The 26,364-nt window shown below is 47.5% G+C and overlaps 3 long non-coding RNA genes across 3 annotated transcripts; 2 read left to right on the forward strand and 1 right to left on the reverse strand.

Annotated features, from left to right (window-relative positions):
* LOC139080105 (uncharacterized) lies at positions 1 to 22,826 on the reverse strand. Its single transcript, XR_011534273.1, has 3 exons — positions 22,615 to 22,826; positions 20,188 to 20,297; positions 1 to 2,537 (listed from the first exon to the last, which is right to left on the reverse strand). It is a non-coding gene; the product is annotated as an uncharacterized lncRNA (long non-coding RNA).
* On the forward strand, positions 9,266 to 10,831 carry LOC103557228 (uncharacterized). Its single transcript, XR_011534270.1, has 2 exons — positions 9,266 to 9,393; positions 10,575 to 10,831. It is a non-coding gene; the product is annotated as an uncharacterized lncRNA (long non-coding RNA).
* A 1,078-nt stretch (positions 22,827 to 23,904) lies between the features above and the next one.
* Positions 23,905 to 25,489, forward strand: LOC139080101 (uncharacterized). The gene is made up of 2 exons (XR_011534268.1): positions 23,905 to 24,104; positions 25,286 to 25,489. It is a non-coding gene; the product is annotated as an uncharacterized lncRNA (long non-coding RNA).
* Positions 25,490 to 26,364: the final 875 nt, after the last annotated feature.

The raw sequence follows: 26,364 nt of genomic DNA on the forward strand, positions 1-26,364 counted from the left end.
TTTCACAGATTATATAATTTTTCTATTAATTATTGTCATTGGACAAGCATTGTACAGCTGTTTTTAAATAACTCCTCATGCTCACATTGTTTCCAGTTATAGAGTGGGTACAATAACAATAATGACAATTCAATAGTTGAAAACATTAACATTAAATTGAGTTATGTGGCACAGTCTTTATGAGAAAAGGATTATAAGATTGATCGACCTTCTCAAGTCTCTGAGTAGTCATTACTCCAGCCTGTATGCCAGTCTTACAACACTGAGTAAAGAAAATAGTCGTCAGTTTGAATATTGTGACTAATACAAAGACTTCAAAGAGCAATAGAAATAGGAATTGCCATCTGAATTACAAAAGGGAATCAATTGGGGCTGGCCCTGTGGCCAAGTGGTTAAGTTTGCATGCTCTGCTGTAGGCAGCCCAGTGTTCATTGGTTCGAATCCTGGGTGCGGACATGGCACTGCTCATCAAGCCACGCTGAGGCAGCATCCCACATGCCACAAATAGAAGGACCCACAATGAAGAATATACAACTATGTACTGGGGGGCTTTGGGGAGAAAAAGAAAAAAATAAAATCTTTTTGAAAAAAGAGAGAATCAATACCTGAAGGGTGCCAACCAAAAAAAATCACAACTGGTTGTAAGATCACTTAAGACATTCACCTGCTTTTTCATGTGCTTTAGCAGAGATGACACAATGAAAGAGTCATCAGGTATAAAAGCACAGCATCTAGTTTGAATCATTGTATATATACCACCTTGGAATGCTGATAGAATTTCTAAGGAAATTCTGTTTTGAATGACAGACTTTCCTATTAAAAACATCTCAGTATTTAATAAGGCTATTTCTGCTTGAATATCGTTAATGACTTTTTGAGTAAATTTAGTCAGGACTTCTAAATGTGACATGACATCTTCATGGAAGATGAAGGCCCAAGGAAGGAAGAAATATAGCTGCTAGGTGTCCATAGCAGTGGACCACTCTACAAGACCATCTGACCTTAAAGAGCAGAAGATGGGCAACAGATATTAGCTCAGGGTGAACCCTTCCCTGCTTCCAAGGGAAGTTAAAGGTGCAGTGTTTTAGCCATCCAGCCAGTAACCAAGGCCATAGATTTGTTCCACATAAACACTGAATCCCATTAGGAGTCACTCAATAAACACCTGAACATCAAAAACAGCCTGTTCCAAACCAAAGACTTTCTTGAAGGATGGTAGTGTTCTGAAAACCTCACGTGGAACAATTATAAAACAAGTATACAGTTTAAGCATTACAAAGATTTAGACGAGCAGATATAAGGTTGGGAATACAGACCTGGTCCAGAGTCTTGGGACAGCTGCCTGCAACAGATGCCGTCTTCTTCTCATCCTGGTCTGGAGACTTTTGCCTTGGTCAGTTGAAGCCCGGGATCAGAAATAGGCAGTGAAACCCACTCAGATGGAGAGGCCTTGGATACTCCTTTCCAACAGGGCTGCAAAGAGTCTTTTATCTGATGTATTTCTCAAAAAGCAAAATCTTCAGGTGGAAGTCCGTGATTCTTAAGGTCTTCATCTCTCAGGAACTCACTGTGAAAAGAATCAGCAGCCAATCTCTCATTTCTTTACGTGCCTCAATGAGACTTTGACGATGATGTAAGAAATCTGCTTTAAGAAATGTTGGCTCACACATTCGTTCATCTAACTGCATAGGCCATCCATTTAATATCTTGAAAAGGGACAGCTGATGCTTACCACAGTGTGTAGATCTAAGATTGAGGAGCACTAGCAGAAGAGCTTTCATCCAGAGGACATTAATTGCTTCTGAAAATTTTGACAATTGAGCTTTTTCTTTGCACCATGAATTAAAATGTTGCATTATTGGCCAATGTTACAAATAGATTTAATTATTTGTCTCACGAAATTAGTTCCCAAGTCACTGTGTAACTCAGTAGGTATTCCTCGAATAGGAATTATATTCTCCAATAAGAATTTACCTGAAGCCATTGTTCTTTTGTAAGGAAATGCTTCAACCCATTGTGAGAACATACAGATCATTACAAGAGAGATTTATATCCTTGAGATGGTGGCATTTGAATAAAGTCCAATTGCCATACCTCAAAGGGTCCCTAAGGAAGGGGAGGTGGCTTTATGACTCATGAAATTGTCTCCCTAGGTTATTTCTTGGACATACGGTACAGTGAACATGGTTTATGAGCCACTGTGGGAGAAATGTTCCAAAAGTATTATTACCCCCTTAAAGTCATCTTTTAAGATGTCCAGTGGGTTAATTGGTGTATTTGCTGGGCCAGTGGCAATTGTGCTCCAATATGCAGTGTGAGTTTTTCATATCAGGCCCGAGCCACATCTCTGTGATGGGGTCAGAAATTCCCCCTTTTGTTGCCACCTTGATTCTCTTCTTCTGTGGCAAATTCCGGAACCTGTAGAAGGAAGTCTTTCACTCGATTAGAAGAGTTAATAGAAAATAGCATTCATTCTTGAGGCTGAACAGTAGGTTTCGCTTGATAATGTCCTTGCTCAAGCTTTAAGTAAGACCTATCTGTAAACCAAATGAGAAAATAGAATGCAATCGTGGGCATTTTCCGCCTGTGGTGCTGGAAGCAAGGTAGTAGGGTTAGGATGGTGAAAAATATTTACCTATGTATAACCTGAGAAAGTTTATCATTATTTACTTGACACTGCTTCCCATGCATTTTAGCATAACAAACTACCCTAGTTAGTCTTGTATCTCGCTCTTTATAGGAAGAGAGAATAAATTACTTTGATAAGTCCAAGGGGCCTTCTGAAAATTCACAGAGAAATTTTCAAATCAAAAGAAAGACTTTATTTAGGATATGAATTTGGGGGGGCTTGTCAAAAATATCAAAAGGTTTTAAAAACCCTTGGTCAAACAAGATCAAGTATTTGCTGATCTTGTGTCACTGTGGGATAATGGTTGCTGTGAAACAATGCTTAGTCATCCATATGAACAAAGAGAGACTTACTCAAAAGTAAAGAAAACCTTTTATACTCTCTTTATGAAAAGCCAAATAAAAGTCTAGGAAAAATATCCTTTTATGTGAGAGAGAACCAAATTTTAATTTTCCCCCAGCTTACTTTTGGTATTAAATGTTACTGAATTAAATTTATTTTAATTTTGGCCAACATGACCCTGCACAAAACTCTTTCCTCACGGTTCACTTTCCCCAAAAATTCTGTACCTTTCTTGATACACTCAAAATTTATCCCATATCTTCTTTCCTTCCTAGAGCTTTAGGAAAAACTTATGTTTCTCAACAAAACAATCAAAAATATTTCCATTCTTTATACATACTTTACTGAAAACATACATCTTACTTTCCTTGAATACAAAGATGTTTTCCTTGTGAAATTTTTAGTAGTGTTAATGACATATATTAGTTAGGATTTTTAACCCTGTCAGACCTTAACTTTTAGTGAAAACTATGAAGTAAGCAGTTATGAATCATATTTATATTAGCATTCTGTGGTTTGGCAAATTTTTAAAAGCTTTTTATTATTTATAGAAAAATTCAAATTCATACTACAATATTTTAACAAAATATAACAGTTTTTACTAATAGACTCAAGCATTTTTTAGTTTCTCTGTAATAAGGAGCCCAAAGTAGATACATCTATCTTCTATAATTAACATCTAATATTTTATCACCATGGAAATGACCTAGATATGAAACAAATTTTAGCATTTAACTCAATTAGCAAAACCTAAGGTTTCAAGTTTCCAAAGGGTTTTGAAATTATTTTAAGTGCCTACCCCATAACACAGAGTGATTGTTAAAAATTTCACCCAACTCTCTTTTCATTTTCACGTTTATTTAGTTGACTTGTTTCCATACTGATAACTCTGAAAATAGGTTTATGTTAATCAAACCAACAAACTAAAATAAGCTTCCACTTGCCAAAGATTGTTGTATATTATGTTAACTTGAAAGATATTTGGGTTCATTTCCATTACATTTATATCAGTGCTTACTTTAAGCAAACTAAACAGAGCTCTTTACCATCTGGAGGTAAGATATCACACATATATGACATACATATAGACACACATACAGAAACTCCACAGCTATTGTTTTAAAATTACTGACATGAATCATGTTCAGTAGTATAAAGCTCACTAGTCATGAAAAAATAATGGAATCTAAATTTTGTTTTAAGCTTTTTCTAGTAATATTTGTGGAGAAGAACCTCAAGATGCCAGATTTCAGGCAAGGGTGACCTTACGGCCATTTTTCTTGCCTTTTTTCCTTCACTTTTCCTCAATCTTAGGAATAGGAGATGGGCTGGATAAGAGTTCCTGGAGAGGTGAGGCAATAAGCCTTTTTGAGATGAAGGAAATGTGTGGAATCTGAACTGCCTCTAGAGCTGTTTTCTACTTTTGCAAAGCTTTGTAACTTGAAGAGACTTGCTCTTAACCTCTCAGAAATTTGGGTTCTAACATAAAAATCATTAGAAGTCAATCTACCTGTCCAACTACATCATCCTAATTGGCTTCTTTCCCTCTGGGTGCTTAGTTTTGTTTTAACTTATGGAAGAAGGCCAAAAAATTCTTAGGAGGCTCTGCATATCAGCTTCCAGTTTGGCTGAACTTCTCATCATAAATTGTTAACTCCTTCCAGTGTCTTGTCAGGTTTCAGAGGGACAAACAGTATCTACCTGGCGGTATTGAACAATTCCATTACCTTTAACATAGCAGTTTCCCAGAATGCCTCTCAGAGTCTCATTAACTCTGGGAGAATAATACAGGGGTGTCTGTAAAGACAAGTCCCAATACATTTTCTTTTAGGTACCTTTTATAACTTAATTTTCTATTAGCTTTTTGCAACAAAACTTTCAATAAGGTTATTTTGGAATTTTGAAAGTTTTGTTTTAAACTGCACCTCTTATATAATCTGATATAATCACTTTGCTCCTTCTAATAGCCCATGTAATTCCTCTGAGGGTGGTGACAGTTTGGTAGCCCCCTTAGCTGAGAATAGAGTAGAGCCCACATTTGTGTTTGACTATTTCTGACTGCAAAATGGGAAACAACCACATTTTGTCTGGCTGTATATAGAAACCTGTACCTGATGATTATTGAGCCAAGGTCAGGACACAAGCAAGCATGGTAAGAATTTTTTTGTTTCTTGTAACTATTTACAGTTTCTGAAACCTTTAGTTGAGCAATTATGCCAGAACGTGGAGAGCAGGACTCTTTAAAGCACTTCCCTCTTACCTGGCTCTTATAAAGGATCACAGAAATGGCCACTGTAAATTTAAATTATTCTGGCTGTCTTGTCAAGCATTTACAGCTATGCTATTTCATTAAGCACTTGCAAGTTTCAGCATGAAGCCAGTCAGAGTTCCAAGGGGAGGCTGCCCATTCAAGGCTTTTAGAAGCTCAATTTCCTGTTTTTTGTTAGTTTGCATTTACTATAAATTCTGACCAATTTCTAGGGGCAGTGTAATGGGTCTGCCACTCCCATGAGGTTCTCAGTCAGCTCAGCACACCGTACAGCTGGGAGAAGCTGGTGTTCTTCTCTTCAGAGCTGAGGAAGTCCAGACTCTCATGTCTCTATCAAGCAGTTTGTTCAGACTTTGTAAACACAACTCTTTCTAATTTAGAGCCAAATTAAAAGGTCAGCCACCCTATTCCCTCCAAAGTCACCCCTCTAGGCTCCGAAGGCTGAGAATATCCCCTTGGGTTTCTCTTCCCTAGGAATTCCTCCTTAGGTTGCTCTTATCTAGAGTATGTAATAGTACCCCCTTAAAACACCTAGCCTTAAGGATAGAAACAGCTCATATAAACTGTGCACCATTGACTTAAAATAAGCAGATCCAAGTTTCAGGGAAAATCACTGGGTCACCTGAAGAATGCTGTAATTTGTGGGGGCAATGGGTCAGTTTGTACCAAAGGCCAGTTCAGTGTAGATTTCAGGTGGTCTCTGGTGAGTTTTTCTGAAATCTTGCTGGAATGACACCAAGAAATGTCAATGCAAATTATCCATAGTTAATATATAAGTTAAAATTGGGGAAGCCTTATTATGAGCCAAGTTCGAGGAGTATAGCCTGGGTACTTTATTCCCCAAGGAAGGGAGGTCAACAAGGAAGTGGGGTGTAAAGAGTGGTTATATGCCATCTTGCAGGAAAGAGTGTACATCACACATGATAGAAATATCTCTTTTACTACTGTCAAAGCATCTTAGCTGGCACAGCACATCAGCGGTCCCCAGGTGAGCACAGTAGTTCAGCAACAGTTCCTAAGTTCCCAGGAAGAGCTGCTAATCCTTAAACAAATGCTGATATGGGGGTAAGTCACATCCCCATCATTAAGGGCATCATTCTTCTCTTTGGGACATAGTAAATCTTTCAAGCAGATGTAGAACGCATGCTCAACAGGCCACATCAGGCCCCTTTGGAAAAACAAGGTCAGGCCCAATGAGTTTTAAGCTAAATGACTTCTTCATATACTCCAACACATCTGACTGTTTTCATTTATTCATCAGTGTTAAGTCTGACTCTATTCAAGAAACCCGATATTAGTGATTACTTATGTAAATAAACCTTCGATTTAACCCTTGGATGTGCCACCCTCTAAGAGAGAGCCAAATCTTAGCGGTCCCTTCCAGGGGCAAATGCAAGCAGCCTGAGAACCACAGCTGGAATCCTGGTGGACATAAATGCTAGAGCTTGGTGAATTGCCGGCAGTGGCAACATGGACCCCAAGGACCTTCCCAGATGCCAGTGTGATGGATAACACCCAAGGGCCACATGGGGGCCTCCTCTGACCCAGATGAAGACTCACAAACAGGCCCGATGGGAGCATCTATGGTACCTCACCTCATGCAGCAAATTTGAGCTGCTGCTCTTCATGGGGAAAATATGGCCCCATGTGGGCTGTGATGGAAGACTTTGGGGCAGAAACCCCAGATGTGGGATGTCTATCACTCCACACAGCAAACCTGCAGCAGGGCTTGGTCACATGAAACTCAGAGGTTTGGGCAGAGATTTTAAAGAACACAAAACATAGTCATTGCCTTTGGTGACCTTGTTCTACCCTTTAGAATATAATCCTCGCCTGTGAGCCTGGACCAGAGATCTGCTGTCAGTTCACTTTAAACTAGTGCTACAATAATCGCCTACCCAAAAATCAGACCTTTCGTTCACCCCTGGTAAAGGACCAGGAAAAGCAGAGTTCCTGACATTACTGAGGACTTGTTGACGATGAAAGTCATGGACAGCCCACCTTTCTCCACCTCCTGGGAAGCAATAGGTCAGTGAGGAATGCGGAATTCTGGTGGCCAGCTGTCGGTGGGAAAACCGACTTTCAGATGAAGTAACAGGATAAACACTGAGCACGGTCCGCTCTGCCAGCACTGCCCACAGTGGGGTTGGGAAATATCTTCTCCCATGATGGGGAGGCCAGCGAGAATCAGATGAGTCAGACCCAGAGGGGAGCCTCCCTATTTGAGCTTTGAAATCTAAGCTGACGCTCTGCTTCCTGATCCTTCCCCTGGGGTCAGAAAACAAGAGGCCGTAATGTTCCTGCTGTGGGTGTGGATTCTCCATGGCTCCCACCTTCCCAGCTTGGAGCATGAAGGCAGCTCCAGAGGGTTCCTTGGAAGCAGCTGCTGGTCTGATAAGTGACAACATGCTGCCACCACAGAGGGCTGATACAGCACTGTGACCACGAAGCTCGAGCCTTGTTTTTGTGTGCCATTTGTGAATAAAATAGGGATATCTTAAAGCCCCTGTGGTAGGCTGAATAATGGCCAACCAGGCATCAACTGTCAGCTCTAGAACATGTGAAGGTGACCTATTTGGTAAAAGGGTCTTTGCAGGTGTGATTAAGTTAAGGGTTTTGAGATGGGAGTTTACCCTGGATTTTTCGGGTGTGCCCTAAACACCAGCACAAGTTATAAGACAGACACAGAGGGAAATCAGAACCCACAGAAGAGCAGGAGGCACCAGGTCCACAGAGACAGAGACTGGAGGGATGTGGCTGAAAGTCAAGGGGTGGAGGTAGCCACCAGAAGCTGCAAGAGGCAAAGGACAGACTCTCCCTAGAGCCTCTGAGAGAGCATGGCCCAGCCAACACTGTGACTTCTGCCCAGGGACACTGATCTCAGAGTTCTGGCCTCCTCAGCTCTGAGAGAATCAATTTCTGTTGTTTGAAGTCACTACATTTGTGGTCATTTGTGACAGTGGCCTCAGGAAAGGAATCCAGCTCCAGACCCAGGAAGAAGGGACTTCACCTCCTGCTGCAGGAGCATCTGCTCTGTCAGGACTCGCTGTTATCAGAGCAAATCATGGAAGAGCAAGAGTGCGCTCATCCATCTTGTGACCACTGTGCGTGCCTGAGCTGCTTCTGCTGCAGGTCTGAACAGCAGAGGAGGCCCACGTGAACGTGCAAGAAGACAGCACAGCAAAGATATGGCTGCGAATCCCTCCCCCAAGCATCCCCAGGGGTCCTGTGACTTGTCAAAGAAATCTAGAGCTTTCCTCACATTTCATATGTGATATTACTGCTTTACCTGACTAGTAGAAAAGCACAGCTCTGTTCCCAGGGGCGGCCACCAACCCTGCCCAGCCCCCCATCACGGCTGGGCTTCCTCTGCCTTGCAGCCTCAAATCTCACTGCCAACCCACATGCTTGCAATTGCAGATAAGCAAGAACTCAGCTCAACCTGAAGAAAATAAACAAGGGCCACGGTTGGAACCATCCAGAGGAAGGTCAGGATTCGGGGTACTTGGACCCCTTTTTGGGTACAATGTCCACAAGAACCCAGGCTGTTTTCACCAGTGTCTGATTTATGCCCTGATCCACTTCTTTACAAATGGGAAATGGCTGCTGCAATCCTGGGGAAACGTTGCTTTTGTACCTTTCAAACAAAAAGAGCTTTTCTTTCTCCAACAATTGAACAAACGTGCTGAACTTCACAGTCATGGACGTTTCCACCACAACCCACCCCGATCATCATTTTGGTGAAAGGAATCTCCTCTCTGGTTGCTGCAGCATCGGTTAGGGGTCCATCCTCACACACTCTCTGAGGTCAGGTGTGTGGGTCAAGCATCCCACCTTAGAGTGAGATTCCCACCTCAAGGGTGTGCCTGAGGGAGCGGGGTTGGGTAATGAACAGTGTTCCATGTACAGATATCAATAGTTGTCTGTAATCAGGATCATAGCAGGCAAGGTTTCCAAACAAGTGCTGTTGTGCAAGCCCCCAGGAGGCATAGAAATAGAGATTCCTCAAGCCCACAGCAGCCTCGCTGGGTCCAGGTCTCAGAGCAGCTCCTCCATCTTCTCCCACAACCCAGCATCCAGCCGGCGTTCACCATGCAGGGTCTCTGCTTCGTGCTCCTGACCTGCTTCCTCCTCTTTCCTCACTTTGCCACAGGTGAGCTCTGAAACCAGGCTGGTGTGGGGTCACAGGGGTCTCATGTGATGGGAATGGGGACCAGCCCGTGTAGGGGGAGTGGCTTTGGGTCTAGAAATATGTAATAAATCTGAGCATCAAGAAGAGTGTCAACCAAAGAAGGAAAGTCTCAAGCGAGATTCTTAGCTTTCTCTTAATGAACTGAAACATGCCGCTCAGTATCTCTCAGGCTAAGGATGGAGTCATTTCCGTGAAACATGGACCCAGTGACTAGGTAGAGACAACACCACTGGGCCAGGCCAGGCCTTCATGCTGGCAGGTGATGCTGGCCTTGGGACAGGCCATGGGGATAACTACCACGTAGGAGGTGCTGTCCCCAGGGCTCATTTGCTGTCTGACTTTACTGCCTGGGATAGAGCCCAGGATAAAGGAGAGAGCTGGACCCAGGAGCCAAAACACTAGTATGTGTTTCTCAGCTCTGACACTGACTCAGAGCGTGCACTTAGACAAGTCACCAAGCTGTCCTCAAACTCAGTCTTGTCTTCTTTAGAATAGGAAGACAAACCCCAGAGTTGTACAGAGTCAGATTGAAGACAAACAAGGCAGAGCTTAGGAGAGGCCTCATAGAGCAGGACAGACATGCCAGGTGTGTTCCCCCTGTGTGATTCCTGGCTCTTGATTTTGTGTGTTCTTGACTGGATGGCCCACGGTGACAGGCCCACATGCCAACTCCTCCTGAGACCTGGATGCAGCACAGGGGATGGCAGGACGGAAGTCCACTAACCCCTGTCTACTCTTTCTGCCCAGTTCCTCTGGCCCAATCTCTCCTGTCCTTTTGTGCCCAGGGCATGTTGGAGTGTGCACTGTGGGGTGGTTCTCACCAGGCCACATGAGGCTGCACAGATTCCCCTTGAGCATCTGGAGTAGGGCCTGGACGCTGAAGGGCAGCGGGGGAGCCTTGAGTCAGCATTCGGGGCAGACACTTCGGTACCTGCCCTCTTTAAAGCAGAGGCTGTCCTGCCCGCCAGGAGCCAACATAGCAGTGGCAGCAGAGCAGAGGGAGCGGGGGCTCCGTAGGGTTTCTAAGGGAGGCACCTGCAGAAGGAGCCTCTCCTGCCGGCTCTGCGGTGCACATGTCATGACCCTGCATTCACAGGGAATGTTGCTCCCAATGAGTGACTGAAATATCTTCCTCTCCACAGCCCAGGTCCTGATCATAAACACAGAAGAGAAGTGCGGTTACGTTAGCGGCAAGTGTTATTGGTTTTCTTGCCCAGAAGATCATGTACATATTGGTTACTGTTGGATGTTTGCAGTAGGGAAATGCTGTTGGCCCCGTGCGGAGATGAAGAACATGGGAGGATAAGGAGCCCAGAGACTGAAATAAAGGGCCGACTATAACTCTGAAAGTGCTATGGTATTCTTTCCTGAAAATAAAGAAATGACCCCTGCTGTATTTCTGTATTTTAAAAAAAAAAAGTGATTACTCTGTGTGACAGTGTCTGGGAGAGACATGTACGTGGAAGCAGAGAGGGAACTGACGCGTGCATGGCAGGCCTAGGAGTGGGAGGCCTGGCGTGTGTGATGGGAGATGCTTTCACATGGAAATGTTGGGCTGTCAGGTATGTGCTGGAAGAGGGGATTCTAGCTCCCTAATTATAGGGAGGGTACTGTGATGTCCCCATATATGGCAGATGTGTGTGCAAGGGACAAAGGAGGGACATTAAATCAGAAATTCACCTTATTCTGTTTTCCATTAATGCTGAGCCATCTCCTGGGCCTTCAAACATTTATCGGTTGACTTTGTGAGACCCCAGCCCAGAACATAGTGGCTTAAACACCCACCACCTACTGAGCTTATGATTACATGATTGGCAGGAGGAGCTGGGCTCAGTTGAGTGAGTCTTCTGGTCTCACCTACCAGATATGAGTCCTCTGGGGCTGTCATAACAAAGGACCACAGCCTGGGTGGTTTAAGCAATAAAAATTGATTTTCTCACAATTACCAAGGCTGGCAGTCCAAAATCAAAGTGTCAGCATGGTTGATTTCCTCTGAGGCTTCTCTCCTTCACTTGCCGAGGGCTGACTTCTCCCTGTGTCTTCGCATGGTCTTCCTGCTGTGCACACCTCTGTTCAAACTTCTTCTTCTTGGCAGCATACCAGTCATTGTGGCTTAGGGCCCACCCTAATGACCTTATTTTAATTTAATTACCTCTTGAAGGACCTTATCTCCAAATATGGTTACATTCTGAGGTATTAGGGGTTAGGACATCAACATATGAATTTGGGGGGACACAATTCATCACAGAACACCTGGGCTTACTCCTGCATCTGCAGTCAGCTTCCAGGTTGACTGCGGCTGCCTTCTGGCAGAGACAATGGGAATCTCTGAGCCAAGTCTCTTCTCATCTCAGACTCTCCGAGGCTTGTTCTCATCATGATTTCCAGGGTCCCAGCAGAACCAGACGAAGAATGCAACGTGTCTAGAAATCAAGGCTTATAAGTGGCCTTGTCCGCTGTATTCTATTGACCAAAGCAAGTCTAAAGGCCAGGGAGATTCCAGAGTTATGGAAACAGACTCCACCTGCAGACGGGAGGACATGCACAGTCACACAGTTGAGGTCCGATTCAGGGAGAGGGGTACAATGGTGGCCACTCTTCCATTGACCACAAAGAGTATCCGGGGCCCTTCTACCAATAAGGGACTGTGTGTTGTGTGAGGGGCTTAACTCGGCTCAGGAGAAGGCTCAGACCTTTACAAATCCTGTCTTCAAGATAAGATTCTCTGGACAAATGTCCAGATGGATCAGGGCTCTGCTCTAGAGACGGGACCCAGAGTCCTATGAAGTATAGCCCAGGGCTGTGATGGCAGTGGAAGAATTTGCTGAAAAATATCATGCATGACTAGTTGTTGCCGAGAAAATCAGAATTTTCTGGACTCAATTATACTTATTTTGCCCTTTATACTGTATTGGTTGCGGAATCCACAGAGGGGAGGGGACCAATAATGTCATCTGTGCTGAAAGCCCCCCAATGTCTTCATTCAGACCTTTCCCTTCCCTGTGGACCTCTATGTGACTGGAGACAGTCGTGTTTCTCTCTACACCCAGAAGCAGGGCTGAGTCAGGGGGAGGTGAAGGAGGGGTCTTTAACACCCCAATCATCTCCTGCAGGCTCCTCCCTACAGCTGCCCAAGGAAGGATGAACTAGAGATAACGCCAAGAACTTGCAAAACAAATGCAGCTTCAAAACCATCCCCCAAACCCTCCACCACACTGCTCTGTCTAAATGCTTCCTACGTAGACCTCTGCAGCCCCTGCCTCTGCCCACACAGCCCCCAAATCAGAACACGCTCCAAGTCACAGCCTAACTCTCCCGCTGCATCTGTCCCTGCCCTCTCCTGTCCTCTAATCCTCTCACCGAACACACCCCGCATGTCTATGCTGTGTCATCCCCACGGGGAAGGACCTTCCAAGGCTTAGTAGCTCCCCTTCCTGCTACCCATGGGAGTTATTCACCTCTTCCTCTGTTCTCCATGAACATTCATCCACCAGGGCTGTTGGATCCTAAAGAGGAGAGGAGAGGAGAGGGGAAAGTCTGCACAGTGACTGGGCAGGGGACCAGGATGTCTGCAAATCACCATCCTTTATAACCCTAGACCCCTTCACGCATTCACACCATGGGTATTTATTGTGTCCTTTCTGCCAGGTTCTGGGATGAAGGACTGAGATAATGTCCCTCCTCCTGGGTATGACATTCTAGTGGAAACAGATGGACAATGAGAAAATCAACTCATTAAGTGACACCTGTGCTGAAAAGAAGAAAGCAGAGCGAGGGGATGCCTGGTGTCTATGAGGTGCTATTTTATACTGGGCGGCCTGCATGAGCCTCTGTCTTGTTTTTTCATTGGTATTTAATGTCAGTTTGTTATTAACACTCTCGGTAGGACCTGCACCAAATAATTCCACCACCTCCTGTAATAGCTCTTACAAAGGAGGAGAACAGCGATGTCCTCAGACCCCCTGACACAGACACAGCACTGGACTCACCCCGTTTACAGATTCCTGGAGGGCAGGGAGCCGCCCCGCATTCCTCTCTCACTTCAGCCCACGTCTCCAGGAGTGCTGCTGCCTCATGGGACAGAGTGGCCTGCTTCTCCAGGGAACACTGCCTGGTCTGTACTGAGGGACAGTGTGGGCACGGACCATTGCCCCAAACACACTCACAGGTGGCCCCGTGTCGCCGGTGCAGGGATGCTTCCAGTTTCATTGAAACAAAACACATCTTGGAGTTGGGGGTCTGAGTTCCATGATCTCCAGCACTTTCCTGGCAGTTAAATTTGCCTGTTTGTCAGCATATGCCCTTCACATCAGCAGCAACCCCCCTCCACCCCAGTTCATGATCCTCTCCTCCAAACAAGTTCAACTGAGTGTCAGACAGGAAAGCATGGAGAGTCGAGCAAGTCTTGAAAAGGGAGACACATAAGCAGAAGAGGGTCAAGATCTGAGGTCAGCAGACACTGCAAAATAGCCCTGGCCTGCAATCCCTCTTCCTTCTGTGAGCCGGGACAGCCGTTTCATGATGCTCTAACCACCACCTGGATGCTGCAGGCAGAAGGAGAGACGGCGCTCAAGCAGAATCCCGTGATGTGGTAAAGGACATACATTCTCAAAATTTTCTCAATACTTTGTCCCTTCAGTTGAGTTTTAATGCTTTATGGCCTTCTCCTCTGATGCTCATACAATCCATTAGCTTTTCTCATCATCAGCCAACCAGTCTCCTCTATGCATGGATCCTAGGAACAACCCCCTGGTAAAGGGGAGCTGGGGTGACTTTCCTCTCACTACTTAGTTCAATGCACCATGCCACATAGGAGCAGTCTTTGAGTCACTAGAGTTTTGAAGCCTGTGTCTCTATAGAACATGCACTAGAAATTTCCACAGAGAGAATTCAATGGTGGGAACTGGATGAAAGAGTGGGAGAACTGAAAAAGTAAAACAGGAAGAGTGGGGTGGCAACTGCAGCACACAGCCCCCACCCCAAGGACTTGGAGAGCAGAGTAAAGACATTTGGGTTAGCAGAACCCTGAGACTCAGAGAAGGAGCCCCACCCAGCTGCAAGCCTGCCTCTCTGGGAGCTCTTCTGGGGCACCACATGCCGGTTCCAGCAGTGCCAACAGAGACAGCCTGGAAGCATCAAAGCTCCAGGGCAGAGAGCCATTGCTGGGGCATCCAGAACAGGGGCAGGAAGCCAGCAGAAGGAGCAATCACCTTCTCCTCCTCTTCCTTCCCATCTTCTGTGGCTCCTGTCTGCAGAACCCAAGGGACGTGGCAGGCAAAGGAGGAACATGCTTTGCAGACTCTCAACCTTGGCCTCACAAGGTGGGCTTTGAAGAATCATCTGGAGCTGAGGGGTGATATTCAATTTCATGGTGGTTTGGCAAGCTGAGTCAAATTAGTCCCATCCAGGCACCATAATAATGACTCAGTGGAGGGATATCCACATTCATTACTGTGTAACCAACTACTCCAACCAGAAGTGGCTTAAACCAACACAGATTTTAGGTGCTCCTCATTCTGTGGCCCAGTAGTTTGGGTTGGCTCTCCCAGAGGAGATCACGTGTGGTCCTCTGGCGTTGGGACTGGACTGGGCCGTCTCAGATGGTGTCACTCATGTCTGGAGTTGGACTGTGTCTCCAAGAGGTCCCCAAAGTTAGGCCCCTACCACCCCCAGAGACTGAGAGATAGCAGCTCTGTCTCCCCAATAGTCACATATCAAAGAGGTGCCCTGTGTCCCTGAGAAAGACATTCTTGGCCAGGAAAACTAGGAGACTTTTGAAAAGATTTACGTACCTCTCAAAGGGACAGAGAAAGAGTTTACAGTGACAAGTTTTCTAAGTAAATTTTCTAAGGAAGGGGAGGTCAGGGGCCTGGAATCAGGAAGAAGTCCCTTCTAGTTTAGTCTAACTGAGGGGACATCAAGGCTGGACGGTCAGAGGCTGTTCCAGCTTCTTCACAGGACAGGCTCCGGGTGCTGAGAGAGAGAAAATGAGAGAGACAGAGACAGAGAGACATAGAGAGAGAGAGACAGAGACAGACAGAGAGAGAGAGAGAGAAACCCAAAGAGAAAGAGAAAGAGAAAGAGAGAAGCAGCTGCTGGGAGTCTGGGCCTGCACTGGGAACTCCTGCAACATAACTGCTCCCACATTCTCTTGGTCAGAGGAACTCACAGGCCGGCCAAATTCCAGGGGGTGAAGGAAAAGCTTCTTCCCTTAATGCATAAGTGGCAAAGTCATGTGGCAGAGAGGTGATCACGTGAAGATGGAAGGAAATGTGGTCCTTTGTCCAATCTGCCACAAAAGGCTTAGCTAAGGGGTCAGGTGTGGACACTTAGTCAGACACGCTTCTCTACCTTCTGAGATTTCTGCTCCACCCACTCCCACTCACCATCCACTTCATCTCATGGCTGTGATTTGAGGTGGAAACCACTCTCTTCTGAGCTGAGGCTATTCCCCAGGGACAATCACCCCTTTCCCCAAGATGTTATCTACTTTTCCTTTCAACAACAGCCCCCCCAGCTTCAAGGCAGAAGACATTGACTGTAGCTCTTATTCATACTGCTGCTGTCTCAGGAGAAAGACCCGCCTCCAAATTTTTTAAAGCATTTCCTTCTGTTTTTCACATATGAAATATGGGATATGTGGAGATGCCTTGAATAATACCTAGAAATTAGGGGAAATATTTTGTCTTAAAGGTTGAAATGTTGAGGAATGTATGGAATACCACAGCGATCACTCCTCAACCATAAACACCCCCTACTCCCAATCCTAACTCCTGTACGTGATTTCAATTTTACATTCCTTTTCTAGCAGATAGAGTTCTGCTCCCAGTGTGTAGGAACTGTGACATTCTCCCTTTGCAGGACAGCTTGGAAAGGAGCATCTGGGGAGTAGAATCAATGAATGGGCCCTTGTGGTAGAGGGGAGGAGATGGGACTTTGCCAATAACGGTTTGGGGAAAATGAAGCTGAAGGACTGGAAACCCAGACCTTAGGACTGCATGCTTGTATTGGATTAGAGGAAAGAGACTCAAAAGAGTAAATAAAATTTTGATCACCTGTGTTGTAGAATTATGTCTCTGAAATGGGGAGAGACGTAGAAGAAGAGAATTCGAAATTCTGATGAAAAACGGGAAATGCTTTGAAACGTGATGGCAAACTGGGCATGAGGAGGAGAGGAAAGGCTCTCAGGATAAGTAAACATTCCCTTTAGGGAAATAAAGCATTTGATCAGAAGCACAGTGAAACTGTAGGGAGGAACCAGAGATGTCTGACTCTGTGGTGTTATTCTGGTAAATGGGAAACAATCAGAAGAGTTTCACAGGTTCAGCTGCACCGTCCACTCTGCTCTTCCCTTCAAGAGGGTGCGTTCTTCCACGGCAGGTTGTTCTGCTGCAGGACTTGCCCAGGGAAGGAGGGAGCACTCCACCTCACCCACCACCTGATCAGTGCAGCAAGGTCCTGGGGATGGGAAACGCCCTTGACTCAAGGACGGCACCAAAAGCTGCCCCAAAATAAAAAGGAGCAAGAGTTTGGCTATTGCCTGCTTTAGGAGTTAAAGACTCCATCTTCCTCATCACCATCACCATGCCAAAGTACCACTTCTTCCTCAAATTATGCCACAAATATAGATGGATGGATAGAGAGACAGACAGATACATAGTTAGATAGATAGATAGATAGATAGATAGATAGATAGATAGATAGATAGATAGATAGACGGATAGATAGAGATCCTGAGAGAAGGTTTTCCACCACCCACGTTTCCTTCTTACACACTGGAACCTGGATTAACCCTCAAGCCCATCCGGAAAATCTTTAGTGAGGGCAGAGATCCTAACGGACTTGAATGTGAGAAGCAGAGAAGGTGCCACTTAACATACCCTGTAAGACTTCCAAACACCAGTTAAGTCCTGGAATCCCACAGACACGCACTCTGACTGGTGGGTACCAGACTGCCTTTCAGTGGCCCAGAGGCGGTGACCAGTTTAACCATCCTCTGACTAACCTGCCTGCAGTCATAACCACCAGGAAGTACTTTTCCAGGGCCTGTTACAAGGTTGGGAACAGCAGAGAAAAGACTGCTGCCCACATCGAGAGACCGGATCTGATCTGTACTTTCCCCACTAGAAACCAGAAAACGGTGCCCTCGCCCCACGCCCTGCTGGCAATTTGGGATAAAGCAGAAGCAGCCATGGTGTCCCAACACGTCAGGCCCAAATTCTTCCTGCAGGCGGGTCTCTGGCCGGAAACCGCCCCGCCATGGGACAGCGGGCAATGGATTGGGCGGGGGCCAAGGAGAGGAGCCGGCGGCCGGAGGCGGGGCAACAGCCATGCTCACCCCTCCAGCATCCCAACCCACCGAGATGCCCCAGGACGCACACGCCATCCTGCAGGGGAAGGCAGCCTGACTATGCCTGGGCACAGCGCTGGGCGGCAGTGCGTGCATGGCGGCACCTCACCCCACCGGCTGAGCACCCCAGCCCAGACCCTCGTGGATCCCCGCAAATGCACCATCTTTCTGTGTAGGCGTGATTCCCCCCAAAGATGCATGGTCTCCCCTACATGAGACCCCCACGGATGCACAATCTCCCCACGAATGCATGATCCCCTGCAGATTCATGGTCCCCCTCACCCCCTCAAGGATGCATAATCCTCTCCTGGAATGTGGGCGCCTGTAGCCCGGCCCTTCCCTCCAGAAAAGCCTCCTGGACTCAGGCAAGCCCTGTGGTGCGACATGCGCGGAAGACCGGCTTGGGTGCGCCCTGCTCTCCCACCACCGCGGCCTGCCTGGGGGTCTCCGAGGCGGGGGGCACTGCTCGGGGACCTGCGTTGGCGGTGGGGGGTACCGGGCTCGGTGTTTTGCGCGGCCCTGGAGGACTGTTTCTCCGCTTCTGGGTTTGGGACGAGTCAGAGGCGACCTGCTGGGGACACCCCAGTCCCATGAGGAACCCGCGCCTGGCCACACAAGATGGCAACACTGTTTAGCGCCTTTCCAGTTTGAACTGGTAACTCTTTCAGTGCCAGAGTGGAGGCCTCTGCCCACTTCCGCTGGACTCCCTGCAGACACTTCTTCCTTGGCGGGGTCCCCTGGGATGGAGGTGGATTTAATGACCGCCCGGCCTCGAGACCCCAAGTGACCCTGTGACTCTCCCCAGCACCCACGCAGACGGGGACCCTGGCTAGCGCTGACTCTGAACTACACCCTGGGTCAGAACTGAGCCCTTTGCTGCATCCTAGTTGGCGGGGTCCCTTGTTTGAACCTCCATCCCTGTGGGTCCCCCAAGGGCCATTTCAAAGACACACTGGGCCAGACCTGCACCAGGAGGAGCCTCTGTGAGGTTTGCACCAAAGCTCCCTGGGTCCAGCGCTCCCACTGAGAAGGGCTAAGACAGGACAGGACCCTTTGGTCTCAGCCCCCACCCCAGGTGTTCACATGGATATTCTCCCTCCCTTTCTCCCAGCCTGGAGCAGCCAAGGCCTCAGCAGTCCTCAGCCTGGGCGGGGCAGTGACTCCTCCACAGACTTTTTGTGCAGGGACCCTGTTTTGCACTGTGCGGCAAGAAGCCCAGGGTGGTTAGAGCAGGTGACAAGGCTTGGGGAGGAAGGAAGGGCTGCTGGGACCCTGGCTCCTCTGTCCACACCCGCAGGGTTCTTGTCTGTATCCTGGGCAGTGCTCTCTTTCTGCTATCGCAGCTTCGTGTGACCATAAATCCGTTTTAAACTTTAATATGGAAAACCCAAATTATAGGCTCATAAAACGGTGACTGCATCGTGCCCTTGCTGGTGCTGCACAGATACAAGCTGCCACCCCACTGTCACAGATGGGGATGCAGATCCTGACCTGGGTCTGACTCACTCTGCCCACCCCGATACTCCACCCTACCATCCTCAAAGGTAAAATGAACAGCCGCCCCAGAGAGGAGGCTTAACATTTTTTGAGCACATACCAGATGCTAGGTGACGATTATAGAGCCAAGCCCTCAGGACACAAACAAGCATGGTAGGAATTCTTTTTTCTTTCTTTGTAAATATTTACAGCTTCTGGAACCTTTAGCTCAGCAATTATGCTGGAAGGTGGTGAGTTGGACTCCTTAAAAAATACCCCTATTACCTGGCTTTTATAAGGGAGCCCAGAAGTGGCCACTATAACTTTAAATTATTCTGCGTTATCTTGTCAACCATTTGCAGCTATCCCCATTTCATTAAGCACTTGCAAGTTTCAGCATGAAGCCAGCCAGAGTTCCGAGGGGAGGCTGCCCATTCGGGAACTGGTCAGCTTTTAGAAGCTTGATTTCCCATTTTTCCTTTAGTTTCTTTTTACTATAAAAACTGACCAGTTTCTAGGGACAATGTTGCTTGTCTGCCACTCCCGCAAGGTTCTCAGTCATCTGAGAACACCTTATGACCGAGAGGAGCTGATGTCCCTTCTCTTCACAGTGGAACAAGTTCAGACTCTCATTTCACTATCAAGCAGTTTGTTCAGACTTTGTAAACACAATTCTTTCCAATTTAAAGCCAAATTAAAAGGTCAGCCTGCCCTATTCACATCAGAGTTCCCCCAGAGGCTCCCCTGGCCTAGGAATTCCCCTTGGGATTCTCTTTCCTAGGAATTCCCCCCTAGGCTCTTCTTACCTAGGTTATGTACCACTATCACCTTAAGACACCTAGTCGTAAGGTTGGAAACAGCTCATAAAGTTCTGGACTATTGACTTAAAATAAGGAAATCCGAGTTACAGGAGAAGTCACCGGGGTTACCTGAAGAATGCAGTGATTTGGGGGGGGCCAAAGGGGCAATTTGTACCAAACGCCAGTTCAGTGTAGATTACAGGTGGTCTCCGGTGGGTTTCTCTGAAATCTTGCCGCAACTGCAACAAGAAATGTCAATGCAAATTATCCACAGTTAATCTATAAAACAAAATTGGGGTTTGTTTATTATGAACCTTGTTCTAGAAGGATAGTCTGGGATCTTTCTTCCCCAAGGAAAGAAAGGTAACAGAGAAGTGGGGTGTACATAGTGGTTCTATAGACTCTTGGAACAAAGAGCCTACATCACATATAACAGGAATATCTCTTTTCCTACTATCACAGGATGCTTTGCTGGCAGAGAGCTCACAAGGTGAGCACAGCAGGTTGGTAATTAATCCATAGTTCCCAGAAGGAGATGGTAATCCTTAAACAAATGCTGATGCAGGGGGAAGTACATCCTCATCTTTAAGGGTATCATTCTTGTCTTTGGGACATAGTAAACATTTCAAGCAGATGTACAATGCATGTTCAACAGGCCACATCAAGCCGCTTTGGGAAAGCAAGGTCAGGCTGAATTAGTTTTAAGCCAGATGACTTCCTCATGTACTCCAATATATCCACTTTTCTTCATTTATTCATGAATGTTAAGTCTGACTCTATTCAAGAACACCCACCATGAGTGAGCACTTGTGTAAATAAACCTTCGATTTCCCCATGCATCTCTCTCCCAGAGAGAACCAAGTCTTAGTGGTCCCTTCGTGGGGCAAATGGAAGTAGCCTGAGAACCAGAGCTGGATGCCTTGTGTCCAGAGATGCTGAGAGCTGGGTGAGGTGGCCTGGCAGTGGCAACATGGACCACGAGGACCTTCCTTATGCCAGTGTGAGGGGTAATCCCCAAGGGCCACATGGAGGCCTCCTCTGGGCCAGCTGAGGACTCAGAAACAGGCCTGATGGGAGTGTCTGGTACCTCTCCTCCTGCAGCAAATTTGACCTGCTCCTCTTCGTGGGAAAAGGTGGTGCTGTGATGGAAGACTTTGGGGCAGAAACCCCAGATGTGGGGATGTCTGTCATTCCACTCAGCAAACCTACAGCAGGACTTGTTCAAATGAAACACACGGGTTTGGGCCAAGATTGTTAAGAACATAAAACATAGTCCTTGCCTTCAGTGACCGTGTTCCACCCCTTACCGTATAATCCTCCCCTGTGAGCCTGGACCAGAGATCTGCTCTCAGTTCACTTTAAGCTAGTGCTGTGATAATCACCCACCCAAAAACAGACCTTTCATTCACCCCTGGTAAAGGACCAGGAAAAGCAGAGTTCCTGACGTTACTGAGGACTTGTTGACGATGAAAGTCATGGACAGCCCACCTTTCTCCACCTCCTGGGAAGCAATAGGCCAGTGAGGAATGCGGAATTCTGCTGGCCAGCTGACAGTGGGAAAACCGACTTTCTGATGAAATAACAGGATAAACACTGACCATGGTTCACTCTGCCAGCACTGCCCACAGCAGGGTTGGGAAATATCTTATCTCATGATAGGGAGGCCAGTGAGAATAAGACCCAGGGGGGAGTCTCCCCGTTTGAGCTTCAAAATCTAAGCTGATGCTCTGCTTCCTGATCTATCCCCTGGGGTCAGAAAACAAGAGGCCGTAATGTCCCTGCTGTGGGTGTGTATCCTCCATGGCTGCCACCTTCCCAGCTTGGAGCAGGAAGGCAGCTCCAGAGGCTTCTCTGGAAGCAGTTGCTGGTCTTATGGGTGATAACTTGCTGCCACCACAGAGGGCAGATGCACCACTGTGACCACGAAGCTTGAGCCTTGCTTTTCCGGGTCCATTGTGAAGAAAATGGGGACATCTGAAAGTCCCTGTGGAAGGCTGAATAATGGCCACCAGGTCATCAGCTACCAGCTCTAGAAGCTGTCTTTGTGACCTTGATAGTAAAAGGGCCTTTGCAGAAGTGATTAAGTTAAGGGTTTGGAGATGGGAGTTTACCCTGGATTTTTCCAGTGTGCCCTAAACACCAGCACAAGTCATAAGACAGACCTAGAGGGAAATCAGAACCCACAGAAGAGCAGGAGGCACCGGGTCCACAGAGACAGAGACTGGAGGGATGCGGCTGAATCTAGTCAAGGGGTGCCGGCAGCCACTGGAAACTGCAAGAGGCAAAGAACAGACTCTCCCTAGAGCCTCCAAGGGAGTGTGGCCCAGCCAACACTGCGACTTCAGCCCAGGGACACTGATCTCAGAGTTCTGGCCTCCTCAGCTCTGAGAGAATCAATTTGTGTTGTTTGAAGTCACTACATTTGTGGTCATTTGTGACAGTGGCCTCAGGAAAGGAATCCAGCTCTAACCCCACCCAGGTGCTGGAGAAACACAACACAGAGGAGGACATTGTGGCCCCTATGGAGAAGGACGTTGACGAGAAGTACAACCCCACCTGGCACTGCCTTGTGGGGAGGACCTTCAGGTTACGCGACACAGGAAACCACACACTTCATCTACATCTGCTTGGGCCAGTGACCATTCTGCTGTTCAAATCTGGGTAAAAGCAAGGATGTGCCACACCCCCACTGATCCATCCCAAAACAAGGACTGCGGCCTAAATTCCAAATGCCGGGGACTGGAGTCTTCAGCCTTGCCTGAGGGAGCAACCTCGATCTTTGAACTTTACCCTGTTGTTTCAAACAGGACATGCTCTCTGCTGATTTGTTGTGGTTACAAAACAACTAGCAAAACAGCTTCCCTTTGTCTTTATTCTCACCGAGAAATAAAGGACTTGATCTCCTGCTGCAGGAGAGTGGGGTCTTGTCAGGACTTGCTCTTAGATCAAATTGTGACAGAGCAAGGGTACACTTCTTCTCCTGACCAGTGTGACGTGCCAAAGCTGCTTCTGCTGCAGGTGTGAACAGCAGAAGAGGCCCACGTGAACGTGCCTGAGACTGCACAGCAAAGATATGGCTGTGCATCCTTCCCCCAAGAATCTCCAGGGGTCCCACCATAGCCAACAAGAATCTACAACACTACCCCCATTTCAAATGTGAAAGTATTGCTTTACTTGACGAGTACAAAAGTGCAGCTCTTCTCCCATGTCCCCCATCAACCCTGCCCAACCCCCATGGTAGCTGGGCTTCCTCTGCCTTGCAGCTTCTAATCTCGTATGCCAGCCAACAGGCTTGCAACCACAGGGAACCAAGAACTCAGCTCAAGCTGGATAAAGTAAACAAGGGCCATGGTTGGAGCCATCCAGAGGCAGGTCAGTCTTCGGGGTCCTTGGACCCAGTGTGGACACAACTCTGCAAGAGCCAGAACACTTGCATCACTGTCTGATTTGTGCCCAGATCTGCTTCTTTACAAAAGGGAAATGGCTGCTGCAATCCTGGGGCAACATTGTTTTTGTATCTTGCAGAGAAAAAGAGCTTTTCTTTCTCCAACGATTGAATAAACATGCTGACTTCACAGTCATGGAAATTTCTGCCACAACCCACTCCTGATCATCATTTTGGTCAAAAGAAAGTCCTTTGGTTGTTCCGGCCTTGGTTGGTGGTCCATTCCGGAATACTCTCTGAGGTTTGGCGTGTGAGCCAGCATTCTACCACAGAGTGTGAAGTGAGGCCATTCCCACCTAAACAGTGTGCTGGGAGGACGAAGGAGGGTTGGGTAACAGAAAGCATCCCACGTAGAGATATGAATAGTTGTCTGTAATCACAATCATAGCAAGCAAGTTTTCAAAACCAAGTGCTGTTGTGCGAATGCCTAGGAGCCTTATAAACAGAGGCGCCTCCCACCCGCAGCAGCCTCACTGGGTCTGAGTCTCAGAGCAGCTCCTCCATCTTCTCCTGCCACGCAGGGTCCAGCCGGTGTTCACCATGTGGGGCCTCTGCTTTATGCTGCTGACCTGCTTCATCCTCTTTGCTCACCTTGGCCCAGGTGAGCTCTGAAGCCTGGCTGGTGTGGGGGCACCGGGGTCTCATGCCCAGGGAATGGGGACTAGGCCGTATAGAGGGAGTGGGTCAGGGTCTGGAAATAAGTAATAAATCTGAGGGTCAAGGAGAGCGTCAACCAAAGGATGCAAGTCTCGGAGGAGATTCTTAGCCTGCTCTTACTGGACTGAAGCATGGCCCTTAGTATCTCTCCAGCTAAGGACGGGTCATTTCCCTGGAACATGAACCCAGTGAGTAGGTAGAGAAAACACCACTGGGCCAGGCCAGACTTTCCAGATGGCAAGTGTGGCTGAACTAGGGACTGGCCTTGGGGATAACGACCACATAGGAGGGGCCATCCCCAGTGCTCATTTGCTGTCTGACTTCCCTGCCTGGGAGAGAGCACAGGACAAAGGAGAAAGCTGGACCCAGGAGCCAAAAGACCAGTGTGTTTTTCTCAGCTCCGATGGTGACTCGCAGTGTGCACTTAGACAAGTCACCGAGCTATCCTCACACTCAACTCTGTCTTCTCCTGAAAAGGAAGACAAACCCCAGAGTTGTACACAGTCTGATTGAGGACAAACAAGGGAGAGCTTAGGAGGGGCCTCGCAGAACAGCAGAGACACGCCAGGTGTGTTCCCTCTCTGTGATCCCTGCCCTTTTACTGTGTGTGTTCTTGACTGGATGGCCCATGGTGACAGGTCCACAAGCCATCCCTGCTGAGGCCTGGATGCAGCATGGGGGATGGCAGGACGGAAGGCCCCTGACCCCTGTCTGCTCTTTCTGCCCAGTTCCTCCGGCCCAATCTCTCCTGTCCTTTTGTGTCCAGAGTGTGCTGGGACTGTGCAGTGTCGGGTGGTTCTCATCAGGCTGCGTGAGGCTGCACAGAGTCCCTTTGAGCATCTGGAGCAGGGGCTGGAGGCTGGGGCACAGGCAGGGGAGCCTTGAGTCAGCATTTGGGGCAGACACTTCAGTACCTGCCCTCTTTAGAGCAGAGGCTGTCCTGCCTGCCAGGAACCAACGCAGCAGTGGCAGCAGAGCAGAAGGAGCGGGGGCTCCGTAGGGTTTCTGAGGGAGGCGCCTGCAGAAGGAGCCTCTTCTGCCTGCTCCGCGGTGCACATGTCATGACCCTGCATTCACAGTGAATGTTGCTCCCGATGAGTGACTGAAAGATTTTCCTCTGCACAGCCTAGGTCATAGGATAGACTCAGAAGAGGAGTGCATTCAGGCTGGTGCCCAGCATAAATGGTTTTCTTGCCCAGAAGATCATGAACGTCTTGGTTCTTGTTGGTTTGGGATAAAGAAATGCTGTCTGCACCGGGGATGAGCTGGAGAACACGGGAGGACAAGGAGATAGGAGTTTGAAATAAACAGCTGACTCTAATTCTGAAAGTACTGTGGTATTATTTCCTGAAAACAAAAGAAATAAGCAATGCTGTTTGTACAGAAATGATTACTCTGTGTAACAGTGTCTGGGAGAGACGTGTGTGTGGAAGCAGAGAGGGAACTGACGTGTGCATGGAGGCCCTAGGAGTGGGGAGGTCTTGTGTGCCTGAGATGGGAGACGCTTTTACATGGAAATGTTGCTGGAAGAGGGGATTCTAGCTCCCTAATTATGGGAAGGGAACTGTGGTGTTCTCATATATGGCAGATGTGTGTGTAGGAAGCGAAAAGGAGGGACGTTAAATCAGAAATTCACCTTATTCTGCTTTCCATTAATTCTGAGCCATCTTCTGGTCCTTCAAACATTTATCAGTTCACTCTGTGAGACCCCACCCCAGAATATAGTGGCTTAAACACCCACCACCTACTGAGCGCATAATCCATTGTTAGCAAGAGGAGCTGGGCTCAGTTGAGTGAGTCTTCTGGTCACACCTACCAGCTATTAGTCTCCTGGGGCTGTCATCACAAAGGACCACAGCCTGCGTGGTTTAAGCAATAAAAAATGATTTTCTCACACTTTTGGAGGCTAGCAGTCCAAGATCAAGACGTCAGCGAGGTTGGCTTCTTCTGAGGCCTCTCTCTCTCACTTGCCGATGGCTGACTTCTCCCTGTGTCTTCCCATGGTCTTCCCGCTGTGCACACCTGTGTGCAAATTTCCTCTTCTTGTCAGCACAGCAGTCATCGTGGACAAGGCCCCACCCTAATGACCTCATTTTAATTTAATTACCTCTTTAAAGACCTTTCACCCAATAAGGTTACATTATGAGGTATTAGGAGTTAGGACCTCAGCATATGAACTTGGGGAGACATGATTCAGCCCAGAA

The sequence above is a fragment of the Equus przewalskii genome, chromosome 28 (assembly GCF_037783145.1).
Source record: "Equus przewalskii isolate Varuska chromosome 28, EquPr2, whole genome shotgun sequence".
NCBI lineage: Eukaryota > Metazoa > Chordata > Mammalia > Perissodactyla > Equidae > Equus > Equus przewalskii.